The sequence below is a fragment of the Bolinopsis microptera genome, chromosome 4 (assembly GCF_026151205.1).
Source record: "Bolinopsis microptera isolate Bmic1 chromosome 4, MBARI_Bmic_1.0, whole genome shotgun sequence".
NCBI lineage: Eukaryota > Metazoa > Ctenophora > Tentaculata > Lobata > Bolinopsidae > Bolinopsis > Bolinopsis microptera.
Window position 1 is genome coordinate 15046047 of NC_087075.1, and position 6591 is coordinate 15052637.

General features: G+C 35.9%; 1 long non-coding RNA gene across 1 annotated transcript; it reads right to left on the minus strand.

The window, feature by feature from the left end:
• Positions 1–319: 319 nt before the first annotated feature.
• On the minus strand, positions 320–1904 carry LOC134814400 (uncharacterized). Its single transcript, XR_010160152.1, has 4 exons — positions 1652–1904; positions 1237–1283; positions 888–987; positions 320–664 (listed from the first exon to the last, which is right to left on the minus strand). It is a non-coding gene; the product is annotated as an uncharacterized LOC134814400 (long non-coding RNA).
• Between the last annotated feature and the right edge of the window lie 4687 nt (positions 1905–6591).

Below are 6591 nucleotides of genomic sequence, written 5' to 3' on the forward strand. Positions count from 1 at the left end.
ATAGTTACCAGGTTACCAGGTAACCATGTTACCAGGTTACCAGGTCAAAAAACTTGCTGTTAATGCGGGGTCGTAGTCGTCTAATTGATACAAGTTTACCACTTTGGATTGTTATCTACTTATCAGTGTCCTGCGCGTCGCGGGATAAGTTAAAATACAATTTTACCGTGTGTCTGCGTTATGTTTGTTGCAATATACAATCTTTCTGCAATAGTCAACACGGTGTATACTTTTTCACATACATTAGATAAACAACATTTCAAATACTTATATTTCTAATATTACATTTACAAAGTATATATTTGTTAATTAAACACTTTTATAAAATCGCACGTTTATGAAATCTTCAAAATGTTATCGTGGATAAATTCATCATTGATCTCGATTATGTAATTTTTCTTCCAAGAAATTCCAAAGCGGCTCAAAATTATTGTCTATAAATTACGTAATCAGTAATTAACTCAACATTGCTACATTATGAAGTTATGGTATTGGTAGTGCTTCCACAATACTTCCACTACCGTTTATATTCCCAACTCGTCAAATCAACAGTTTTTAAGGTTGATATTGCAAAGGATAGCTTGACAACACATTTTACCCTGTTTTGCTGGTGATAATTTGGAGCTTTTACAGTAGGTTTCATAGTGGATGCACTGTTTGGAACCTAGGCGGGAGAGGGAGGATTCAATACCATGAGGTTACCAGGTTACAAGGTTACCAGGTTACAAGGTTACAGGGTTACCAGGTTACAAGGTTACAAGTTTACAAGGTTACAAGGTTACAAGGTTACCACTTACCAGGTTACCAGGTTACCGAGTTACAAGTTTACAAGGTTACAAGTTTACAAGTTTACCAGGTTACCATTTTATATACAAAAAGTATATTACCTTTTTTTAAATCATCAGGACACCCCCTCATGTTGTAGTTAGAAGCTAAACACTCGCAGGTCATGCCCCGTAGTTGATGTCCTGAGCAGGTTGTCAGATTCTGTGGAGATTACAGCTTATTTATTAATTGAAGCTTATTTAAATAATTTGCGATAATCCATGAAGAGATCATGATGTTCGTTTAACGATTACAAACTGGACTAAATTTGTTTGCATATGTTTTGATTTGAAAAGTGATGTCTTTAACATTTTGATTTATATTGGTTCATTGAGGCAAAGTGAATAAACCAGCTAATAAATAGTACACTGTAATATTGAAGGATTACTTATCAAGCTTAAAATTTCATACATCATATCTATTTTTGTTTCTCCTTTTTTTGTTTTTCTTTGTTAGTCCTGAAAGGAAAAACTGCTTGTCATTGTGAATTGTAAAATTGTTCATAGAAACGAAATAGGAAGCTGATAAACTTTTGCCGAATGATACATCTTGAAGGAGAATATTAATTTGGCACTTATCTAATAATTAATATTCTAATTACATTATTAATGAAGCAATATCAAATTAACGGCGGTATCCTGAAAGTGCGAAATTTGCGTCAGAAATTTCAGGGGATAGTTCACATATTACATAAACCAGGTTTTGGTCATTTGAGACCCCACTCCATCACTTTAGGAATATATTGTGTTGAAATTATTAATTATTCCAAACTCTCTACCCCTTAGAATTGACTTACGTAATATGTAAATTAACTAAATAAACTCACCTGGATTAACCAGCATTAATAAAATGAAGCACAGCGTGATCAGCAGTAGGCTCCGGGACATCGTAGGAAGAAAAGGAGAAATGACTGGCGGGCAGGTGGTAAATTGGTGGTAAATTAGTGAAGTATTAAAACTATCATAACTTTATCACCAAGCTAATTATACAAACAAGCAGGTGGTAAACTATTAAACTATCAGATTTAGAACCAAACTATTTATAGAACTAAGCTACTTATAGATTCAAGATATGAGATTAAACTGCGAAAAATAGCGATACACAAGATTCATACCCCTACATTAAATACCAAGACAATAGGAGAATAGGGTACACTTTGTTGAGAAAACTAAAGAAATGTACAAATGTTCAAGGGAAGCAGCTTTGTAACCAATCTATTGATCTATTGTGTTCCAATGCACATCATTAAGTAAGGCCATCCTATGAGGTGTGAAAATAGCTACTCCCGATTCTAATCTAGCTGCTTAACAAGACTTGATTAGACCAGAAGAAGTTTAAATAATTCTAACGACATTTCTTAGCACATGCAAAATTTATTAAGAAATAAAGGTATATTGCCCCATGAGCACATGATTCTAGAAGTGGTCATCTTCAGAAGTTCGTTCTATGCATATGAGGTGTTATGTACTTGTCATCTCATAAGTTCATTCGATGCGGTGCGTAATATGTAGTTTTACCAGGCTATAATAATGTTCATAAACATAATAGAGATTCGGCGGAATGACAGGCTGAGCGCCGGGTTACCAGGTTACCAGGTTACCAGGTTACCAGGTTACCAGGTTACCAGGTTACCAGGTTACCAGGTTACCAGGCTGAGCGCCGCCCAGTAATATACGTACAGTTGGGCATAGTTCTGATGAACTTATAATTGTGCAATCATCATATTAATGGTATACTGTCTGAATATTAGTGAATTTCTCTGTTGCTGTGATAATAAAGTTTTTTTTCATGTGTTTTGAATCATTTTCATGAGATTGCAGGGATTTCGTGAAATTGTTAATGAAACTATTATTATTAACTAAACGTGTTTTGAGAAAAATGACAAGATTGTTATAAAGAATCTATGTGATGTTTGTACTATTGCTGAACCTGCCAATTTTGCATTAATAGCTCACATGAAAATGTTAGAAGCAATTCATTAGAGCAAAAATGAAATACACATACTACACGTTAGGTATTGCTATTACAAAGGCCACACACAATCAACAGATTAGGTTTGCACTTTTTATACTTTACAGCGTCTTTAATACAACCTCTAATACAGCCACCATTCGGCCACTATACGGCCACTATACGGCCACCATACAGCCACTATACGGCCACCATACGGCCACTATACGGTCACTATACGGTAACTATACGGCCTCTATTCGGCATCTATTCGGCTACAGTTTACTATGAATGTATAGTAAAACAAAACAATATTTCAATTCAAAAAGAAATAATATCACTGTCAATTATACATAAAATTATAAACCAAATTCGATTCAATAAGCTGCATGAATAATGGAAATTAATCAACAACAATTTATCAGTGTAAGGTTTTTTAGAATAACTGTTAAAAAGCAATTACAATATATTTTGTATTTTATCAATTTTATAAACAACTTCAACTAAACGTCAGGTATTCTTAAATCTAAAAATTTTTCCACATAAAATTCTGTTCACACAAAACAAGAATATTATCACGAAAAATAGCATACTAACGATGGTAATACCAAAACATAATAATTAATAACCTAGTAACCTAGTAACCTAGTAGCCTATTAACCTAGTAACCTAGTAACCTAGTAACCTAGTAACCTAGTAGCCTAGTAACTTAGTAACCTAGTAACCTAGTAGCCTAGTAACCTAGTAACCTAGTAAACTAGTAACCTAGTAGCCTAGTAACCTAGTAACCTAGTAACCTAGTAGCCTAGTAACCTAGTAACCTAGTAACCTAGTAACCTAGTAACCTAGTAGCCTAGTAACCTAGTAACCTAGTAACCTAGTAACATAGTAGCCTAGTAACCTAGTAACCTAGTTACCTAGTAGCCTAGTAACCTAGTAACCTAGTAACCTAGTAGCCTAGTAACCTAGTAATCTAGTAACCTAGTAACCTAGTAACCTAGTAACCTAGTAACCTAGTAACCTAGTAACGTTCCAGTTTATTGTACATGATTGGACCATTCACCCATTACCGAACATTGAATGGTTGAAGCAGCGTTATTGTCGGTCAAGTTCAATAAATATTAAATATAATTCAATGGATAATCCATCACCTCATATGTCTCCCATATCACAAATATTATTTTGCAAATATTACAACTATAAGCCATGGAATACCTTATAGTGTTTCCATCGTGTCAATTGAGCATTACCGACAAAAACATGGATTCAGTAAATATACATCCGGCGAATAGACCGAGTGTAAAATAAAATGGACTCACTAGACACGTCATTCGATTTAATGATAATAAAATGATACAGTGCTAACCCTTCTCATTATAAGATATAATTGACGTTTATTATATTTACTGACCCAACTACAGTAGGTGACACTTATCATGATGGTTTCATTCAACATTAGTTTTTACAAGTACCTAGACGTGTTGGTAATATTCAAATCTTGATAACAACCGAATCAGGAGCCACATAGAACCTCGCCTCCGATACAACCAGAATGGTTTCCGGCCTGGAAGAGGGACTCGTGAACAGATTCTGGCTCTTAGACGTATCATCGAAGAGGTTGTGAACTTCCAGCTTCCTTGTGTCATCTCCTTTATTGACTTCTCAAAGGCCTTTGACTGCATCTTCAGATCGCATCTTCCCGACATCCTGGCTTCCTACGGCTTTCCTAAAAAATCATAAAAGCCATTATGTCACTCTACATCAACACCAAGGCTAAAATCATGACCCCTGAAGGTATAACCTTAGAATTCCTTACCAACCTCGGAATTCTCCAGGGCGATGTTCTTGCACCTCTCATTTTTATCATCGTCCTGGATTTCATACTAAGACTAGCAATAGGGCCACGTGATGGATTTAAAGTTGGAAGTAACTACATTGCTGATTTGGACTTCGCCGATGACCTAGCAACAATTACTGACAGCTTCAGCGAAAATGGCCGCCTTTGCCAAAGCATCTCTGACATAGCAGCCCGTTATGGTCTCCTTATTAACATCGGAAAGACCAAATACATGTCCTATAACATCCCGCGACCTGTCAACTCAGACGATAGAGTCTTTATTAACGGCAACCCTTTAGAAGAAGTTCATGACTTTAAATACCTAGGATCCTTTATAGCCTCAACAAGCAGAGACATCAATGTCAGGAAAGGCCTCGCATGGAAAGCTTTACAGAGTCTAGATGCTTTTTGGAAATCTAATATGTCCAGGAAGATCAAGACTAAGATTTTTCGAACTGCAGTAGAACCTGTTCTGCTGTATGGTGCAGAAACCTGGACTCTTAAAAAGGCTGATAGCAGAGCACTAGACGGTGTTTATACTAGAATGCTACGAAGGGTCTTTGGTATCTCATGGAAATCACATACACCTAACTCCGTTCTTTACGGAAAGATTCCATCGGTGACAGATACTATAAAGACACGAAGACTTCGTTTTGCAGGACATGTCTACCGTCTACAGGACCAACCTGCTCAACAACTCCTTTTCTGGCAACCATCCTATGGCCAGCGATATCGAGGACGACCACATAAGACCTTCCCAGACGTCCTACTTGAAGACACTGGAATGGAACCTGACCAGCTGCGTTTACTCATGTGTGATAGGGATAAATGGAGAGAAGCGTTGACACGAAACTCGTTCCAGATTTCATCTGGATCGACCTAGGCAGGTAGGCAGGATAACAAATAATTAATATTAATATAATTTAAGTTCTGATGAAGCTGTGTTTACATAAAAATCAATAAATAATTATTCCTTCCAATAAAGATTAAAGTATCCGTATGTATTTATTGATTATTCAACATCCAAGCTGTTAGGAGAAAAAATGAGAATATTCTATGCGGCTAATAACTTAATAGAAAACGCCCAACCCGTCAACTTGGTGTTACCAAGGGAAGCAATCATATAACATGTAATTTAGGAAATAGTAAATACTAATAAGAATTATATAATAGGCTATATAATTACATAATGATACAATTAATTAATTAATAACATAACTAATGAAATATTACCATAATTTAAGAAGTAATAACATAATTAATGAAATGATAACATAATCATTGTAGTCTATCAGTTCGGCAGTTTATTAGAGATGTTTAACTAAATCAGATTGAAGATAACTGTTTTGCAGTTTTGCTGTCCGAGCGGAGCCGTAAGAAACATCATTGTGCTGGAATCTTTCTAGTGAAATAAACAACTGCAAACCTGCCAAAGAATAAAAAGTTGGGGGGGGGGGGGGGGGGGGATGACCATATTTAAGTATAGTAAAGTATATTAAAATATACCGAAGCCCCAAAATCGGAAATTTGAATGTAACATCAAAATTGGAAAAAACCTACATTTTAATATACGTTAATATTGTCATCTTCCCCCCAAGTTTAATACCCCCATTATTTTAGTCAGCATGATCTTATAAACTTATAAATTAACTTAACTGAGCGTTAATGATACATTCAAATTACAAATCTATACCAGTAGATTATTTTCTTGTCACTGATGTTAAGGTTGATACCTCATGACCAGGTAAAGCCGTAGTACTTACATATTACATTGCGATGGAAACTGCATTGCAATAAAAACTGCGATAAAAACCCGCGCTGTAACAGCCGTGAGAGTGTTACGGCGCGGGTTTTTATCGCAGTTTTCATCGTAATGCAGTTTCCATCGCAATGTAATATGTATGAACTGCGGCTTAAGTGGTGCACTGGCAACCAGGGAGAACCAGGGAGAGCCAGGGAGAACCAGGGAGAACCAGGGA